Consider the following 21,416-nt stretch of genomic DNA (forward strand, 5'->3'; position numbering starts at 1 on the left):
TATATATATATATATTTTTATATATTTTTTTTTTTTTTTTTTGGGGGGGGGGTTGGGGTTTTTTTTATTTTGAAAAAAAAAATATAATATATATAAATTATATTATATATATTATATATTATTATTAATATTATTAAGTAATGGGGTGCTGACAAAAAAAGTTTTTAAATTCACACAAAATATCTGTTATATACAGTATGGGCATATATGTATATGTATATATATATTAATTATATAAATAAATATAAAATTAATATATATGTTTGTGGTGTGTGTGTGGTGTGTGTGTATGATGTGTGTGTTGTGTTTTGTGTGGGGGTGGGTTTTGGGGTGTGAGTGTGTGGGGTATGTAGTATATAATTATATAGATTAAACTAAAATTATAATATATTATATATCTTAATTATGTAAATTAATATTTATCAACCATATTTATGAAATATATATTTTTAATTTATTTATAAAATTTTATTTTTATAAATATTTATATATATATATTATTTATAAACTTATATTTTTGAACCAAAATAATGTTTATAATATATATATATAATATATATTAATATATATAATATAGTTTTTAAAATTTATATTAATTTATATATATAATAAACATCTACAATAATATATATTATTAATATATATTTATATACTTTTTATATATAATTAAAGTTATATATATAAAATATTTTTAAAACAAATTTAAAATATTATACATATATATATAATATAAATTTTATAAAATTATATAATTGTTGGTGTGTGTGTGTGTGTGTGTGTGGTGGGGGTGGGTGCGTGGCGTGTGCTTTTTGTGTGTGTGTTTGTGGGGGGGGGTGTGTGGTGTGTGGGGGGGTGTGTGTGTGTGTGTGTGTGTGTGTGTTCTATATGCATTAAGTTAAAAATATTGAATACAAATTTTAATATATTATATATTGTAATATTATAATATATAATGTGTGTGTGTGTGGTGTAATTTTATATATACATAACATTACTATAATGAGACAAACCCACACAACCACCATATAATATAATATATAAATATATATAAATTTTATATAAATATATATATATTTTATATACACACACACCACACACACACAAAAACACACCCACACCACACCACACACACACACAAACCCTATATATATAATAAATATATATTAAATAACATAATATTGTTAATACACTTATTATGGTGTATAACTATACGTGGTGGGTGGGGTGTTTGGGGTGTGTGTGTGTGGGTGTGTGGGGTTTTTTGTGTGTGTGTGTGGTGTGTTTGTGTGTGTGTGTGTGTGTGTGTGTGTGTTGAAAGATATGTGTGCGCGTTACGGCTGAATAAGATTAGAGGCATGAACTCACCAAAATTTCTTACGATCATATTGCACGAAGAGGCCATCGCCACTTGCCAATCTGAGCATGATGGAAAATTTGTATTTGCCAGGTCTGTATGGCTTTTAACTTCCGTTATCGGAAAGTCCCGTCGCCTTTGCCTCCTACACGCTAAGCATTTGATAAGCTCTTTATTTTCCTGGGGAAAGATTTTAAAAAGGATTACATTGATAACCTAAGAGGCATTATAAGTGCAAAGTAGAAAACAAAGTATTTCATTACGAAATAATAATAAATAACCTGCAATGCGTCCTTGTACGAATATTTATGAAGGTCAGCGAGAGGTTCTCCGTTTGGTGCTTCAGGTGGGGACCAAGTCACCAACGGCGTGTTCGTGTTGGTGTGGATACAGATACAGACGAAGACATGGGAATGAGAGTGAGGGAAGAAGATGCAGTAACTGGAGTTTTAAACTAGTCGTGAAGGCCATAGGAGATTTTGAAGGTGGTGAAAGCGATCCGGCTGCTGGGGGGGGGCTGAAATTAACGTCATTGGTATGCCTAACATCGTATTCCTTTGACACCGACTTCCTCGTCTTCTTTCTCTCTTGGCCACGTTTGGTCACAATGGAAATCTGCAAACACTGCGGTTACATTATTCATTTGAACTGTAGAGGAACATAATGGCATTATTGGTAACTCATATCACTAATCCTAGAACTTCTCTATAGCAGATTATTTCCTCTAAAAGTGAATGTAACGTAAAACATATGTATATATATATATTATTATATCATTATATATATATATATATATATATATATAATATATAACATTTATACACACACACCACACACACACACACATATATATATATAATATATATATATATATATATATATATATATAATATATAATATATGTATATATAACATATATATATAATGATATAGATATATATATTATATATATACTAGATATATTATATGTGTGTGTCTGTGTGTGGTGTGTGTGTGGTGTGTGTGTGGTGGGTGTGTGTGTGTGTGTGTGTGTATTATTCCCCTCACCAACCGGCCACAGTCACATACCTAAGGAGATAATAAACCCCTGTCTAGAAGTGTTACTGGTGAGTGATAACACCTTAGCTAATGAGCATGACATACTCAATAACCATGAACCGGGCTTGCTTGAGGATTTGCGAGTTCTGGCTTCGCCCACTCCTTCCTCTCTATGGTCACACCACTATTTTCCCTTTTCTACTGGGAAATCCATTTCGGGCTTTATCTAGAGGGGGCACTAATTAATTAACGTCAAGTGTGAGCTCTCCTGTATCATTACCTGAGTCATCTCTTGATGAACCCACACTACAAATATAATAATCATAAGAGGGGTTAACTGATGATCTAATTTCAGTCTTAGAGTAACTGAGAGAAGGTTAATTATCAACAATTGATAATCTTACATTTCTTGATATATTGAATTATAAATCATTAAATCTTGTACACTAAAAATCATTAATTGACAGCCGATGTCATTTTCTCCACTAATGTTGAATTATAACTTTCCCTTCTCTATAAGTCCTTCCTTCTTGAATCCTTTGTCGTAAAGACTTTCCTTCTATTCCTTCATTTCTTCACTGTAATCAGTTCAGAGGATTCCTAAGTGATGTCATCCTGCTTTACAAATCTGGTGGATCTCTCCAAGGACTTCTCGGAAGCAAACAAAACAAAACAGAGAAAAAAAAAAATCTCTTGAATGGGTTTTAAATCCTCATAATAACAGGAAGAACATAATGAAATGGGTATCCAGTGCCACGTGTTCAGCCACTAGCTTCTTTCGGGCATCCTACCCAGGCACTTGTTTTCGGTTTTTCTCTCTCTTCTCTCTCTCTGGTTATTGACTAGAATAATATGGAGGGTTTTAACACTGTATCTTCTTAACATTTTTAGCAATCTACTCAGGTCACATATATTACAAGCATAGGGTTATCGTCTAATCCTACATCAATAATACGAACTTAAGTGAATTTCTCCAGAACAAAAAGTTAATACCATATTGGTTTTTCCTTCCTTAAATATCCATTATAACGACTTAATGTAATAATCAGACAGTGAAATATAACTCGTACCCTTTAATTAAAGAGAATGACACTGTGGGGGATAACAACGAAAACTGAACTTTGTAGCGGTAAACTTGTATATTTACACTGTTCCTTATCTTAGTGTATAATTCACTTATAGCACCTGATACAAAATAGGAAAGTAAGTTTATCTTTCGAAGAAATATAAACATCATCTTTCTAAATAATTATTGGAGTACTAATTTATCCTTATCAGCTATAGACTAATTAAATGATGTATACATAAGTAACATATGTAGTAGACCAAGTAAGTGAGATATACAAATTTTTGGGTCATTCTTACTTCGTGTCCCTAGTGCTCAATTACAGCCATGGCTTTCACTTATGGCCCTCCTGTGGTCAGCTTTTTATGGCTGTCTCCTTTGTTTATCTGACACTCGTGCTGATACCGTGGAGGTGGGATTTGCCAGGAGGCCTCCTGTAGCTCGTGGTGTACAGCAATCTCGCGAATCTCTTACCGGCACGACGCTGTGTTCTGCGTGGCTTTGTCTTAGGAATTGCGTGTGCACACAGATTCTCTAAGGTAATGTACAGTATGGCGTTACGGCTCGCCGCAATGCATGAAACACCTCTCTTCACTTTCTATTGTTTGTATGATCTGCCGTGAACAGTGGTAACCTAAGCGCCTTCTGTGGCAGAATGACTTCGGTAACCTCTGTTGTTTATTTCAGAAGAGTGCCAGTGGTTCATAGCCTTGCATCTGAGTACCAGCTGGCCGAGGGGAGGGTCTCGTTTCCTCTCTGTCAAGCTGCAGGGGGAAGGAGGTGCCGTCAACCAGTACACTTCCTCCTAAGGTCAATTTTCGGCTCTGATGTATTATCATGGATTGGGCATACCCCTGCCCAACTTTGGCTAATCTGTTCAGCAAGCTCGGTTCCCTCTATCCCTGTGTGGCTGGGAAGCTGGGAACCCAGTTTTTGATGGTATTCTTCTACCCTTTTTATGGCTGTCCTCATTCGTTTATCTGACACTCGTGCTTACCGTGGCGGTGGGGATTGCCAGCAGCGCTCCTGTAGCCGTGGTGTAAGCATCTCCATAATCTCTTTACCAGCACGACGGCTGTTGTTCTGCGGGCTTTGTCTAGGATTGCGTGTGCACACAATTCTCTAATTAGTGTACAAGTATGGCGTTTCGCTCGCCGCAAGCATGAACACCTCTCTTCACTTTCTATTGTTTTGATATGATCTGCATGAACAGTGGTAACCTAAGCGCATTCTGTGGCGAATGACTTCGGTACGCTCTGTGTTTATTTCAGAGACGTGCCAGTGTTCATAGCTGGTGGCATCTGAGTACCAACTGGCCGAGGGGAGGATCTCGTTTCCTCTCTGTCAAGCTCAGGGGAAGGAGGTGGCCGTCACCGGAACAGCTTCCTCCTAAGTAATTTCCGGCTCTGATGTAATTATAATGGGAAATTAGGGGCATACCTCGCCAACTTCGGCTAATCTGTCGAAAGCTCATCTTCCTTCTGATCCCTATGTGGCTGGGAAGCTGGGAACCCAGTTTATGGAATATGCTTCTACCCCTGTGCAAGAATCCTCTGTTCAGGTGAGGATGGTGTCAGAAGTTAGATATTGTTCAGTGGGTGACGCTGCTGAAGACAGTCAGTAGGCTCCTTTTGGAGTCTGTGTGTAATGACCAATTGTTCCTTCCCTCATGACGCGTGGCTTCAGTGTTCACCATGATAGCAACTGGCCTCTGCCCTGTAGCGAGGAAGCTTTTGTCTGTTACCCTCTGGATTTTGTGGCATCCCTTGCTGCGAGCCGGCGCCCTGCATTGTGTGTCAAGGAAATCGATCGATCCATCCTGTATTGTTCGCTGCCCGAGGGGTGATGGTTGCAATGACACTTTGAGAGTTTCTTGCCTTTAGGCTATGCATACAATATTCATTCTTTTGCTTGCCAGTCTCATGACCGAGATCTCTATTGAGGTTTGGTGCCCACAGCGGAGTTTCGACAAGTCAGGGGATGGGAGTCCATGCCCTTGGCGAGAAGTGGTTTCTTTGATCTGATGGGTATTAACAACCCTGGCTGTGTGAGACAGCCAGGAGTATTGGTTTGCAAACAGCTCGTTATCCTGTTCTAGGGCCGTCTGACTATTTTTTGTCTAGGCTTGTGTTTCCTGTCAGCCTGGATGACCTTTGATAAGAATTGGTGCTGCCATTAATCAATTCGGGGTGAGGCCAGAGGAGAAGGTTTGCCCTCCACTAGAGGTTGAGGACCTTTGCCCACCTTGGGGCACCCAGATGACCCTGGCCGGCTTCGTTTTTGGACTGTCTCCAGTTGGGTCTTTATATTTTTCTCTTAATGCATCAGGCAGGAGGCATAGTCTACAATGGGCCTGACAGCATGTACATAAATGCTCTTAGTACTCTGGTGTCTGGCCCCTATGCATCTTGATTTTGTTTGGCATCTACGGTGCTGACCTCCTTGCGGAGGAGAGGTCCGTCTAATCCTTACCCCAAGGTAGAGGTATCCTGAACCCACTCCAAGTCGTTTCCCTGTTTTCAGACTGTGCCTTGAACTCTCTGTCTCGGAGCCATGGCTTTGGATTAGCTGCAGATCTCTTTAGTCCTGTCCCCTGCAACACTCCTCGATACAAGTCCAGACAAAATGCTGGGCTTTGTTTCAGGCAGTATTGTCATTGGAGATGATAGCAAGATCGTCTGCATAGGAGGATGATCTTGCACACCCCACTGGGAGGATTATTTTGAGGATCAGGACTTAATTGTGTTAAAAAGGGCTGGACTGAGAACCCCACCCTGTGGCTTTGCATTCTCTATTGGCATGTGGCTGTGGGATAGGTGACCTTGGAATTTGACTCTGGCTGTTCTATTCGTAAGTAGTCACCTATCCAGCCAAGACCTTACCTCCTGATTCCTTTTGGTCAGGCTCTCCTGAATGGCAGAGATTGCCATTCAAAAGCCTTCTCCAGGTCAAGGAATCCTGCCACAAGTGCCTGTGCTTATTGTGCTCAAGAGCGGGGCTATGCTTGTGTGCCCTGTTCTCATGCCCCCTGGCCAACCCGTTGAGATGTTCATGTGGGTGTCCATTTTTCCATCGGAGCCGGTTCAGTACATTCCTCGCGGCAGTCTTGTCCGACAGCTGAGGAGAGAGATGGGGCGGTACTTCCCACCGGCTCCTTTGGTTTAGGATGGGAAATATGGTAGCCCTCTTCCAATCTGAGGTAAGTGGAAGTTTTTCCTCAGGACTTGATTGATGAGTTGCAGGAATGCAGGCTCACCTACTCGTCACCAGGTGGAAATGATTGGGTTACGAATCCCGTCAGAGGCCCGGGGCTGGGTTACAACTGACTTTATATGAATTTCTTAGTTCCCTCAGAGAAAAGATAGACGATCTGAGTTATCGGGTTCGCTGCCCTTTCTCTGAATGAGCAAGTCTGCCTGTTGTAGGGTTCTGTCTTGCCCTCCGTTTGGCTGGCAGGCGTCGCTACCGTTCTCGCAAAGAACTCGTGCGCCAGTCTGTTGGCCTCTGACTGGGGGGATCTGTGCGTGCATCTCGGGGCTGAGCGGCTGGTAGCTTGCTTACCCATTGCCATAGCCTCTAAGATGTGGTATGGTGATCGAAGGACTCACACAAATTCCAGCCACTTTTCTTGCCTGACTTCTGCTGGCATTGTTCCCCTTTGCATCCCTACAAGCCTCCCTTAGGAGGGCTTAGGTTGTCAGGGGTTTCTTTGGTCTTCAGAAATGTTTTCAGCAACTATTTACCTGTGGTTGACCTTCCCTAATCTAGTCATTAAGTACCAGCATCTTTGTGAATTACAATCGGTTTTTCAATGTGTATAAACACGTAGTGTTACCTTAAATTCTAAATAACCCAAATCATAATCCAATGCAATGAAAAAGGATCATAAAATTCATTGCTGTACTCAATATGTCTAGTTATAAATATCTTTGCCAGAGGTTGAGACTGTGGTGGGGCAATCTCGTCTTTGAGGTGTTACCAACCAAAAAATGTAACCAATTTTACCCCTCACCGAGATTGATTTAGCCCATTGTTCGCACCATATACAATATGCAAACATTGACTCGCAAAGACTATAATGCACAGCTAAAATGTATCCGTAATAAAATAGTGCCTAATAAGATCTCAACAGTACGACTCAACTTCGTGCCGATTAAATATGACTTGCGACCTCCACTCATCGTTTTACATGTTATGTAGCCCGTTCTTACATCCCTAATACATCTCCATAATAAATGAAAAATTCAATTAAAAGATCATGGAACTCTTGTTGTAGTCACCATGACTTTATTTTGACTTACTACATAAATATAAATGAGATAACCACTCACATGTTTGTATGTATCATCTTATACAAGTAACAGCTGAATTACTGAATAGATAACCACTCACATGTTTGTATGTATCATCTTATACAAGTAACAGCTGAATTACTGAATAGATTGAATAGTCGCTGTTTTTTATTTTTATTCGAGAGCATTAATAGGATTTTCAACGCAAATGCATAAATCAAAAGGAATTTGGGTTTCCTTCCCCACGTGTCGTTATCCCAGCTATGTCTTGCTAATTAGCCTCAAGGGCATTATAAATTTTTCCAAACGTGTTCCTGCCTTATTTCTTTAATTGAAAATTTCTTTTTGCAATCTATAATGCAAATAGATGTTCGGCTTCCCTTAAGGCTCATGTGTATATTTTATACATACATTTACCAGTCTGTGCCCTAGAGGCTGCAGGCCAAGTGGTTAGAAAATTGGACTCAAGACTGTCACGAGGGCAATCTGAGTTCGAGGGTTCGAGTCAACGGAAGGCGTGTTGTACCCTTGGGCAAGGAACTTCACCTCGCTTGCCTACATAGGCACTGGGGGGGCAGGCCAGCCAAAACAGTGCCGGTCCCAAGCCGGGTAAAAGGGGAGAGCGTTAGCGTCAGGAAAGGGCATCTGACCTTTAAAAGCTATCTGCCAAAACCCTGATCATCATCGCGACCCCATATAAGAATGGGAAAAAGTTAGGAAAAAAAATTATTGTGACGCCGGGTGGCCGAGTGGTTAGAGCATCGGATCAAGACTGTTACGACGGGAATCTGAGTTCGAGGGTTCGAGTCACCGCCGACGCGTTGTTCCCTTGGGTAAAGGAACTTCACCTCATTTGCCTACCTAGCCACTGTTTGGGCAAGCCAGTCCAAGTCAGTGCCGGTCCCAAGGGCCCCGGTAGAGAGGGATGGTGTCAGGATGGCATCCAGCCATAAAAGATATCTGCCGAAAATGATCATGGCAACCCCATATAAGAATGGGGTAAGCTAAGAAAAAAAAATCTGTGACCTTGAAGTGCACTCCCTTTCTGCTATAAAAAGAAAAGTGTAAACATCGATTATGGCTTCTCCGTTTTATGATGTAAGAAAAAGACGAGTCAAACACAGAATGCGGACTAGCTCTTCAGTAAATTATCAATATTTATACTTCCTAACCCCCTAGAAATTGTCTACACTACTGCTTACAAGTATACAGGAAAAAAAGGTTCTATGCAATAGTAACCCACTTTGCTGGTTATTGTAATTTTGTTTATCAGGGGCTATCTAAATATATTAGTTTGTGTCCTAAGAATTTAACCAAACTTACTTCTGAACACTCCGCTCTTATCTTTCTCACCCGCTACAAATATGAGGTAAGAGATGGAACTAGAGAAGTTGTAATCTTTTGGAGACGGTCACTATGCCCACGGACTGTGGTAATTTACTTTATTGGGAAATGCGCACTCAGACACCACTTTTAAGTAACACATGCATCTATTTTTTTAAATCACCCTATAAAAGAGAGACAATATTTTTACACTGGCACTGAATAAATCTTTCTACTCGACCTCTTCAATATTTTCTGGTTTAACTTAAGGAACATTCATAACATATGAAGAAAAAATTACATATCAACACATCCTTTGCTATAATTTTTTATGTGTCACTAATTTTCTGTAGTGGCGGAAACAGGTAAAGACCGTTTTAAGTATTTTTATCTTCAAAATCAAAACCCTTTCCTTAATTGTTGACATATTTTTTCTCCTCTAGCAACTGGTCTTATCATAACAGTAACCGCCTGGTCGCTAGTTTGCTCGATCCGCGGCAACAAGCGATGATCGCACGATTTGGGTGGGGCCCCTTGCTATTGCCACGCCACGATCACGTGAGCAGACGATCCTCATGATTCGCCAGGCAACCCCACGCCCCTAAATCACGGAGGGGGGGTCGCTTGTGATGGGTTTCCTTGTTCGGTGTTTCCCTCCCCTTTCATGTATGATACCCAATCCTCATTTGTGAATGAATTTTTGATGAGGAAACCCCTTTGTTAAAAGCAGCAGCCCGGGGCCTTTCATCTCGTTTGACATTTGAGTTAAAAAGTAATTTAAAATAAAGTAAAACCGTAATTACAGATCCTTTCCCGCCCCCTTCAGGTTTTTGTTTTTGAGGTGAAACGAGGCTACAGTAGGCAAGTCAGTATGGAGAATGCAACCAGGGTTTACTGGGGGGTTTGAGGACAGAAAAAATGCCTTATTCTTAGCTATTTCGTACAAAAATTAAGAGTTTTTGATCCCTTAGGCTACGACTTTTAGCCCAAAGGGTTGTACCTGGTCCCTTACCCCGATGAATGTACCCCAGTACCCTTCCCTCCTCAAAGAAGATCATGCCAGTCTTTGCGAATTGATATGAACAACCAAAACCCCCCCAAAAGACAAAAGAGACCATTTCAAAACCCCTTGAGAATGCAAGGTTTGCGAATGTAAAATGCATGAATGAAAAATCAATTTGCTTTGAAAATGAACCCTTTAATCTAAAAGGTCCTTGATGGTCAAGGGTTTTACTTTTTCAAAAATTGCGAGATGAAAGCCTCCTTGTTAAAGTACACAAAAACTCCCCGTTAAGGATTTTCTTTAGTTAAAGCAAATCATGATCTCGGTTAAAGTAACTATTCCCATTGGGTCAAATGCCAAGGTAGTAAACCTTTCACGGATTTGAGGATGATGGAAGAAAGGAAAGTGACCTTTGCTTTAAGTAAAATCCCTGAGTATGTCAAATTGGATATGAACATGCCCAAGTAAGACCTACATCAAAAGCCAATGCATTGTAATAGATACCAAAATTCGGAGACACCTCTTTTAGATGTATTGATAAAGGCATCTGTAAAATGTGTTGAAGCAATGACACCATCACTTTACTAGCCAGAGTTCCAAATGCTAACTGTGGAGGTCCCCATCAGTCAGAATCTGCTGAGTGCAGCATCCTGAAGAAGGAGATGAAACATTAGCATATATGAGAAGGCATGAAGTTAGTTATCTGAAGCTAAGAAGAAAGTGGAAAGTTTGACACACAAACTGATACTTCCTATGCTGCAGCGGTAACTAAATCACCTAGTGCAAGTAATGTAAATCAAAGCTTGCAGCTAAGGATAAAAAAATTTGCCAAATCAAACAACCGTTAAAGAACTAAAATTAAAGTTGTCAGTTGACTAATTGGGTCAATCAAATGGCTGCATCAACCCAGGATAAACATCCAGGAGGCTGATACCGAATCACAGTTCTGGATCCCACCTCCCTGTCCAGGCGACTCCCAGAGGACTTCGTCTGGCTTGCGATCGTTTCTGGGAAGAGGAAGCAAATTCCCAATCTGTCATTTGTCTCCCTCGCCTGGAGGTGCAGTACATGGAGGCTTCTGTCCCCAAAAACCATCCTGAGAGAGGTCCCCAGAAAGAAAATTTAAAAAAACTGGTGGACAAAGCACTTCCAAACCTCATAAAATGAAATTTTTGCATCGACCATTATACAATGGAACTGTCGAAGTCTTAGATCAAAAAGTAAATGACCTTAATTTATTAGCCTTGTCCTATGCTCCCGTATATAGTTCACCAAAAAAACGCACTTAACACACCTCGTCCCTGAGGAGGTCATTTCACTGAGGAACTACCATTTATTTTGGAAGGATCGTGAGGGTAGGGGCGGAGGCAGAGGCGCCATGTACATCCCCCAAAAGCCTCCTATTTACTTTGGAGTTTTGTCACATGCAAAGAAAAAATTAATGGCACGTATCTGACATATTTTCAGTTTATTGCCGCACCTGATGTGTGGTATTTTAGATGAGCCTTTGCTCTTCATGATAGTCTGCCACAAAAAAAAAGTAATCTAGGTGATTGATTAAGATTTGGTCCTCGAAGGATGGTAGTCCGACGGGGGGTGGACGATAATACCGGGTTTATTTGAGCTTTATTGACCTATCACTGGTCTTTTCATCAATAGCAGCCAAGTGCTTGTGGACACACCTTTGATAACTCTTTAGGAAGCGATCATCTCCTATTTTTATTGAATATTCAGTGACACAGTGAGACGCCTTCAGCACCCAAATTTTAAAGTAAAAAAGAGCAATGGGTACCTTCACAAGGAGCGTCAACTCGAACTTGTTGGAGGAAACCATTGATGATAAAGTAAGCAATATCAGGGTTTGGTTTTAGAAGCAGCATTGTTCCATGGGTGGACACCAGATTGTCGCAGGGCGATGTGCCGACGCAATAACGCCCACAGGCTTTTCAAAATTTCATCACAATGAGAATTTTGCAATACAACAAGCAAGAAACTAGGGCTGTAGAAAATAAGACAAGCAAAAAGAGACTCCGGTGGAGCTATGTTCTCTACAATTGACTGCAATACAAATATCAGAGGTTTGGGGCCACTGTCAATAAAATAATAAGAAAAAAATCTTTAAATTAACATCCACGAGGATACTAATTTCGATTCACCTAGAGACATTGCTAATGCACTCGCCAAGCAGCTCAGGGAAATACCATCCCGCTTCCTGACCAATAAGGAATGGCTGAGTTGCAACCTATTCAGTTTGCCACAGGAGAAGACTTTGATTACAATAAAGACCCAACAGCTTGTCCAAACCCTAGAAGCCTGTAGAAAGGGGCATCCCCAGGCCCCGATGAGATTCGATATGAGATGATAAAACATCTTAATCATGATGCATGATGAAGTTTCTAGAAGTGTACAATAAAAATTTAGAAAAGCCACACTTTTCCAAACTAATGGAAACCCCCAGTCTGCCGCCCCCAAACCCCCCCAATTGTTTTGACAAGTTGCTTATGAAAGGTCATGGAACGAATTGTTAACAGGGCTTTTTCTTTTTTTCAATTCCAGTAAAACCCGTTAACAAGCGTGCAGCTTCCGAAAGGGGGGCCCAAAACTCCGATCAAATATTTAAAAGTTTGGACAGTCTATTCAGGGGGAAATTTGCCAAAAAAAAAGAGGATTGATTTCAGTATTTTAGATGAAAAGAAAAAGCCTACAACATGGGATATGGCTACTCAGGAAAATTTTAGTTTTGGTTTTACATTTTAAATTTGCCTTGTTTTTTTTAAATTTTTCATCTTGACAAAAACTTTTGTATCAAATTGTTTTCTGACAATGTCATTTTTTGGGGAACTTTTTGTCCAGGCAATGGGGTCCCCAAAAAGTGTTTTCACCAACATTATTTTTATGAATGTAAATGACATTTTACCAGCTCCCCCTTGGAATCTTAAATACCCCAACTGTACATGGGACTGTCTTTAGGGGCTTTCCCAGAAAATAATGCAAAATTCTCGGCAAAATGCACCCAAAAAGGAAATGGATATGATTCAAACGGGGGCCCCCAGGGGGGTTTTAAAGTTTTACAAGAAAGATTTATTGGGGTTTTTTTCACATGGGAAAGGGGGCCGAACACAGGAAAAACTTAGACAACCACCAAACTTATTTAAAAAATCTGCTAGATTTTTGGTTTACTCTTTGATAGCAGACTCAATTGAAAAAGCCCCAAAATTTGTAAAGTTAAAAAATAAAGGGAAAAAGACAAAAAGTTATTAAAGGTTTTCTGAAAAAAATTTGGGGGGAGCGATAGACCGTCTTACAAAAATTATATAAAACCCGGGGTGGGGTTTAAGTGGGATTATGGGTCAATTTTTTTGTGTGGTCAGCATCGAAAACAAGTTTGAAAGGTTGGATCCCTGTACAGAATCCTTTTTCATAGTGTTTTGGGAGCCCTAAAATTTTCCCGGACAAGCGTTTGAGGGGGGAGTCAGGAGTATTCCCCTTTCCCGACTCGGACGCAGCCAGTTAGCACGGACCTATGCTAAAAAACCCAAAGTCCCCCTTTAATGGCAAAGAAGAAATGGGCCCTTTGCCACAAACCTCAGGGGAAAATGCGGTATGGGATCTCTCCAATGGGACCCCCCAAAAAAGAACCCGCCTTGCCGCGGGGGGGAGTTTGAGGCCCCAATTATCTGGTGGGGCCGGCCCAAAGAGGGCTACCATCGGAGGAGTCCCCATGAGGGATGGAAAAAAAGGGGTTTCCCTGGGCCCCAAAGGGCCCAAAAGAGAGGGACCAGAGGGTCCCCAAAATGGAGGGGTCCCCAGTGAGGGATGAGAGAAAATGGTTTGGGGGTTTCACCCAAACCCTTTTTTAAAATTCCCATTTTGGAAAGGGGGAGAACTCTCCCCCCTGTTTTGGGCGTGGCTTTGCCGTATTGCCAGGAGCCCAGGAGTCCGGGGGTTGGGGATAGGGCATTTTGTGTCCGCGCTAGCAACACATCTTTTATGGTCCTCTTTCTGGTTAGACAGGGGGGAAACTTGATAAGGGCCCCCGGTCAAGTCAAAGCTGGGTAAAATATGGTGGGGCCAAAGAGGGTACTGTTCGGGTTGGGTAGCAAAAATGGGTTTCCCACAAATCCCCATCGAAACTGTAATAGTGGCGGGCCTATTTTTCCCTCATTACCCCTGTGGCTGCGGGGAAAGTTTTTGACCCCCAACGATAGCTTCCCCTCATTGGTCCCCATTGGGGTGGGTGGGGGGGGGGTGAGGAAATGAAAAATTCAAATTGGGTAATGGGGAAACTAAAAATTTTTAAAAAGGGATTTTGGGCCTTCCCGACGGCCCTACCCAATCCCCCAACCCATTCCCTCTGGAATTTTCACGTGTCACTCGGGAAATTTTTTTCCCAGTTTCCCAAAAGGGAAAGAAGGGGAAAAGGGGAAGGGTTTCCGGGGGCCCCAAAAACCAGGAAAAGAAGGGGAAAATTTTCTCCTAAAATCCCAAAAGGGAAAAATCTTCCCTTTGGTAAAATGAAAGTTTTTAATATAGTAATTTCCCTAGTTAGAAAAAGCCCATTGATGTAAAAAATCAGGATTTTGATATTTTTGAAGTACCAGAAAATTTTTGGGGGGAAGGGCAACATGATCCTCGCGAGATGGAGCAATATTTTTGGGTTTTCTTCACTTGAAAAGAGGGGACCATCTGTGTGCAATAGCGCCCCCCCGGGGGGCTCAAGTTTGGTTCTCCTCAAAAAACCCTCAATCAGGGTAAGGAAATTGTTTTTTCCCAAGCTTGAGGGAGGTATTCTGGGGAAAAAAAATGTTAGAGGAACTAGCCCAATTTTTAAAGGGAGTGGCAGAAAAAATGTTTTAAAAAGGGAAATTTGAGGGTTTGGGAAACCCGTCGACACCAGCTGTTTTAAGGAAAATGACAAGAGTATGGTAAAAGTTTGGAAACAACAGTTCATCAAGGAGATGAAAAACTGCCCCAAGTCCAATTGCTTTACCACTGCAAAGAAGCTCATGAAGCTTCATTAAAGAAATGAAAAAGGTAAAAATTTTAAAAAAAGAAGAAAATTGGTAAAAAAAGCAAGGAGAAATTTAAATTTTTTCCAGGGGAAAAGCAAATGTCCCAAATGTGTCTTTGCACGCCAGGTAAACCCTTTTTTTGGGTTTCTAGTTTATCCCCCCTTCCCACCCCCCTTTTGGCCCTAAAGTGTTCTTCCCCCAAACCCCACTCTCCCAAATTCCCTTTTTTAAAACCCCAGCCCCCAAAATTGCTGAAACTGCCTCTGGTAAATTTCCCCCAGAAACTAAGTAGGATTTGAAGGGTCTATTGAGGAGATTTCCCTCCTCCCAAAGTAAGGTTTTTGGGACCCAAAGGTAAGGCTCCAGGGGGCCCCCAACGGTGACAGCCCCAAACCTGCACCACATCCACAGAGGCCCCCGTGCGGGGCAGAATCCCCCTTGAAGCAAAGGCCCCGGGGCATGCCCTTTTCCCCAGGCAAAGGAATCCTGAGCCTGTTAAAAAGACTCATTGGGCCATCGGGCAGGGCTCGGGGGCCTAAAAGGGTGACAGCTCCAGCTCCCACCACACCCAAAGGGGCCCCCCACTGCTAGGCAGAAGGACCTGAAGCCAGTAAAAAGGGAAACCCTGGGGAAAAAATTTATTTCCCCACGGGAAAACAAACCCCTCAAAAGATTCTCCTTATTTCCCGGGAAAGGGACAGTTTAAAGGGGTGGAAAAAACCTTAAACCACATGTCTGCCAAAACCTTATGAAAGAGCTAGTTTAAAGAACGGGATCCCCTAACCAATGGAACGTGGGGAATTTTCATGCAAAAGGGGGAAGAACTGAAACCTTTGATTTTTTCCCATGTAACCCATTTGGGGATGCCTACAAGAGATTATGCCCGGGGGAAAACACCGATTTCCCTGAGAGGTTTCCAAAAATTCATGCCCATTAGGGGGACTTTGTTTAAGGACCTCATGGAGCAGTAGCTTTAATGGTATGCCCGGATATTCCCTTCCGGGCCCAATCCACCTGCAGACAACAATGCAGGTGAAGCTTTTGAAAAATAGGTGAACGACCTTACACTGTCCCCATTTTTTACCTTCCTCCAAATAAACTCAACATAGATGATCTGGAAGATTTACTTGGGCCGGGTTTCCAAAATCCCTTTTTATTTTGGGAGATTTCAAGGGGCGGCATCATTTTGGGGAGGGGCACTTTCTGCAAAAACCCAGGAAGGGCCTTGGAGTCCTGGGTTTTTAAAAGTGAGCAGGGTTTTTCTGAAAAATTTGGGCCTCCCACACATTTCCAAATTCAAACTGGGACATCCCCAAAATAGATTTTTCAATTGGGTCACCTGATTCAGTTTAAATTTACTTGGAAGGGCAGGAAGACTTACCTGGAAACGGCCCCCTTTCCCAAAACTTTTTCAGGAGGGGAATGGTTTTTCCAAACCAAATGAGGCAGAAATGGCGAAAAGAACATGGGACTGGAATTTTATAGTTTTTCCAAGGATCTGTGAAGATTTCCAGGGGTTTTAAGAGGGTGTTTAAACATTCATTCACAAATTCACTTGCAAACAGGGAAACAAAACCATTCCAAAAAAATTTGCGGGGCATTACAAACCGGGCCCCCGCGATTAACCTTGATCCATTACAAAAAAGACCGAGCCAAGGCAGGCGGGGTGCCCAAAGGAGGCCAGACGGCCACCGGAGACAGTAAGTCTCCCAATAACCTGGGGCCCCCCTTTGCATGGGGATGGGACAAGGTGGGGTAAAACGCTTGAAAGAGCCCCAAATTTTCACCCCCTTGCTTTTAGGAGAGAGGCATTAATCTTCAAGAAATAAAGATGTTTTAATGAGCTGCTAAATCCAGGCCCGAGATCTCCTCTGGAGACTTTTCACTGCCCAATTTTCCCCCTTTTGGAACCGGGGAAAAGTTTAACGACACCCAGGGTCCCTTCTTTAGTGGAAGCAGCTTTCCCAGAAATTTGTTTGGGAACCCCATTTAAAAGGAACAGGGAGGGTACTTTTGCCATTTTCCCCCTGGAAAGAGGCTTTTAATCATTCCGTTCCCCAAAAACCCGGGGGAAAAAATGCCCACACCAGGAAAAATTTGGGCCAATTTCTCTCACCCGCTGCACCCGTAAGCGATGGGGAAAATGGTTAACCTTTTGGTTTACATGCCTGTTAGAAAAAAGGAAAAAGGTTTTACCCCCTACAATATGGGTTTAGAAAATTGGGGATCGACCAAGATGCCCCTTGTAAAGGGTGGAAAATGCTATAGGAATTCCTTTGCACAGCAAGTCACATGTTACCAAATCTTCTTTGACCTTTAAAAGGCTTACGAACTACTTGGAAGCATTTTGGAACTCTTTAAGCTGTATGACCCTTGGTTTAAGGGGAGCATTAAAACCCACCTTCATACAAAAACTTTCCTTGTAACAGGAAGTTTTGAGTTCGGGTGGGAAAAAAGTTTCTCTAAATGGAAGACAGTTTGGAAAAAGGGGTCCCACAAGGGAGTTTTCTTAAGTGGAACCTGTCTTTCCATTGCTCGAAATGACATTTTAAAGGTTGTTCCAATTCTTTCTTATGTAAAACTGAGTGGATGACTTTACCAAAGGACTGCTCAGGAGGAAAAATTACAGGTTGCAAGGACAATGCAAGCTGCAAAAAATCTGGGGTTTCACATGGGTTCAATTTTTTCCCCAAACAAGGGCCCATTGGGTAACATTTCCACAAAAAAAAGGAAAAATTTTAAACCTTCCCTCTAATAGGAGCAAAAACCCCCTACAATTTTTCCAGGAGGTGAAGTACCCTTTGGGGTTTAAAAATTTTAACCAAAGGTTTCTGGGGGCCCCACAGTTAAAATGAAGGCTTTCAAAAGCACTTAGGATTTGCAATTTTTTACATCTATTTTTGGGGTTAAAAGGGCCCCAAAAAAGCTTCTGCGGCTTTTTCCCAGTGCTTATTTGTAGTAAAAATTTATTATGGATGTGAAAGGGTTATTTATTGCCAAAATCCCACTTTCTCCGGGGTGTTGGACTTGGTTTATAATGAAGCTTCCGAAAACTGTCGGGGGTTTCAGGTCTTCACCTGTGGAGTCACTGTTTTGCTGGAGTGGGGCAACCACCCCTTTCATTACACCCGGGGGCTACATGAACCGATTTACTACCGAGACTACAAAGGATTCCAGGATCTCCTACTCCCGATTTGGGTTTTTAAACCCCCCTTTGGGAAAAGCCGGGCCCCATGGTAGGAGAATGATGAATCTTGTGGAAGATTTTTAATTAAATTCACAGGGTTCCGGTTGTTTAAAAAATTCCCCCAATTTTCCCCCCCGGGGCTAATCAAGGGGCGATCTGGATTTGGTCAGAATTTGGGAAAGGGGAGAGATCTTAAAAAAAGAAGTCAGAGAGAAATTTTTTCAGCCAAAAATTTAAGTACCAAGGATCAGATACAATATATAAGGGGGTTTGAAAACTGAAAAAAGGGTGTGGGCCCCTTTGGGATCTGGCAGTCTTTCTCTGGCAGCACGATCTTAAATGCAGGATTTCATGCCATCCTTGCAGCAAATTAAGATGATAGAGATCTTAGAACCGTTCTATTTTGATATATTGTGACTCCGGAGTGCCAAAGCAAGCAATCAAGGGCTTAGAATCATCACATCCAGTAGTGAGGGGGGTTTTAAGATTTGGGATACAATGATGTCCCCCCAAAATGTTAAAAAAAAAAAAAAAATAAGGGCGGGTGCCAAACTCATGTTGGGTTTAATGGGTGAGCAAACTGTCAGAAAGCCAAGGGGGGGCTGCCACTCAGCCTTTTGAGCTTGTTTTCCCCCACACACCGACCTGAAAAACCCAAACATCAGGAAGTTGTCTTGGATAAATGGAAAAGGAAAATGGGGGCATCCCCAGAAAAAAAACTGCGAGAGTTAGAGGGTGACCTTGGGAGGTTTTTTTTTGGGGGGACTAGAAACCATTTCCCCAACCCAAAAGGGGGAAATTGCATTAAAAAGACTAAAATTGGGCACACCCAAAACTGACTCAGGGGCCCAAAGATGGCTAAAAAAATCAACACTTTTTGAGGGATTTCCAAGAGCCATTAAGAATTTGCACATGTAGTGGAAAGAATGCCCAAAATTCTCAAATTTAAAACGTATTTACTTGTCTCCCCCCCATATCTGAAAAATAATTGGGGGCAGGGGTTTCCTTAGGGAAAACTTTAAAAATTTTTATTTTAAAAAATAAAATTTTGCACAAGGTTTTTGCAATTAAAATTTTTAACTTAGAGCGTAATATTTATGCTTTTTATTTTTAATTTTATTTATTTTTATTTTTAAGGGTTTTTGGGTGGGTTTTTTAAATTTTAAAAAAATTTTAAATTCATTTTAAAAAGGCCCCTCGCCCCCTAATGCCTTAGCTGTTGACGCGGAAAAATAAATTTTTAAAATTCAAAACAATCTGTACCATCGATTTCCCCGGTTCATTAAAATTTTAGCACCCCCTGGGAAAAACCCCCCAAATTTTCTATCATGGAAGCCTGGCTTCCATTAGCCAAGGCCATGGCGCCGGAGGTGGAGGTACGCCAGAAGTTCAGAGAGATTCTATATTAAACATCTTCCTTTTTCATATATATATCGACGGCTCCACGGCAATGGTCGACTGAATGTGAACTAAAGTTCAGACTGCCGAATCATACATCGATCTTTCTCGCTGAACATTTTGCTATTGACAAAGCTATTGATTTTGCACTATCGACGACCCACGATAGAATAGTTATTTTTTCAGATTCATTAAGTTCACTTAAAGCTATTAAATCCTTAGAAACCACTAAAATGAACTACTGGGTAATATCATTTGTAAGCTAAATGGTGCCAACACATCAATCAAGCTAATATTGGTACCAGGCCACTCTAGTATCCATGGCAATGAGCAGGCTGACAACTTAGCCGAGTCAAATGGTGATCTGGACCTTAGCATAGTCCGTACAGATCTCAGGTGTTTTGTGTCTCTTATAAAAGCAAAAATACATCTCCTGTGGTACAGTGAGTGGACCAACCTACACTAGAATCACCCACCTCACTCCCTATATAGAAAGAAATTTTCCTCCACAATGCCCTCAGTGCGCCACCATCCTTACCATAAATCATATATTAACAATATGCCCAAATTACAATAACAATAGACAACCACTCAAAAATTACCTACGAATAAAAAATATAGATTTTAAAACATCAAATCTTCTATCAAATGATGAAAAAATAATAAGTAAAGTAATCACTTTTCAGGGAGACAAAACTTTATGACCTTATATAGATTGATAGAATAAATGGATTAACAACCTTGGCCACATGCTGCTGGTTGATAGCCAAGAAATCCAACAAAGAAAGAAAGAAAAAAGGCCTAATCCTTGTAAAATAAACCACTCGCAGAATTGTCACCAATTGTTTAATTATCTCCTCAGCTCTGAAGGAACTCTGCATTTAGCCACGGCTACAAAACAAAAGACCCTTTTAAGATATGAATAGGACTTTTATGATATGAAAAATAAGTTAAGACGGTATAACTCGCTTGCCCCTCTTGTCATTGAGCTTTTATAATTTTACGTGTATTGGACAGAGAGAGAGACAAATTCGCCTAAAGAAGGGATTTCTGATCAAGAGTATATTCAACCCGAGGGAGTATAAGTACACAGGGCACCCTCAATGCAATGGGTCTCAGCAGGCAGCATGCGAATTTCCAATATGTGATGCGGTTATTTTTTTTTCTTCTTCTTCTTCTTTCTTTCTTTCTTTCTTTTTTAATCACGTTATCAACACCTAAATATTTTTTTCTTAATTAAAATATTCTTTGCAAAATATGAAAAAGGAAAAATAAAGGTACTCACTTTTCTTGTTATATTAGATATTCGTGTTCTAAATAACAAATAAAAGTATTTGTTCTGGAAAAAAATGCATTAGTATATTTGAAGAGAGCCTTCTTACAAACCATGGAAATATATGGTTATCGTATTGCTATAATCTTAAGTTAAGTTTTAAGGAATTCAATAATTTGTCTTTCCTGTAACAGAACTGTTTATAAAACAAAAATTCCATTTGCTCATCAGTGCCTCTAAATTCCTCCCAATAGACCACAGATAGGGAATACTTCGACTCGTCACAAACTAATGGCCTCAGAGACATACTCAGTGACATACGGGCGAAATGAAGAAGAGGCGGAAAATAGAGCGACACCAGGGAAGTAGTTTCCTCCATTCGTGAAGAACGGGATAGTTCATGAATATTTTACCTGGAAATCGCAACCCTTCAGTCATTTGACCAAGGCATGTTCTAGATAGGCGGAACA

The 21,416-nt window shown here is 41.0% G+C and overlaps 1 long non-coding RNA gene across 1 annotated transcript in view; it reads right to left on the bottom strand.

Moving 5' to 3' along the window:
- Positions 1-1,956: 1,956 nt before the first annotated feature.
- LOC119571088 overlaps positions 1,957-21,416 on the bottom strand; it is a 21,556-nt gene continuing 2,096 nt past the window's right edge. Inside the window, exon 3 of the long non-coding RNA XR_005228518.1 lies at positions 1,957-2,002. This is a non-coding gene — a long non-coding RNA (uncharacterized LOC119571088). The remainder of the gene's footprint in view (positions 2,003-21,416) is intronic.

Source organism: Penaeus monodon, unplaced genomic scaffold (assembly GCF_015228065.2).
Source record: "Penaeus monodon isolate SGIC_2016 unplaced genomic scaffold, NSTDA_Pmon_1 PmonScaffold_509, whole genome shotgun sequence".
Taxonomy (NCBI): domain Eukaryota; kingdom Metazoa; phylum Arthropoda; class Malacostraca; order Decapoda; family Penaeidae; genus Penaeus; species Penaeus monodon.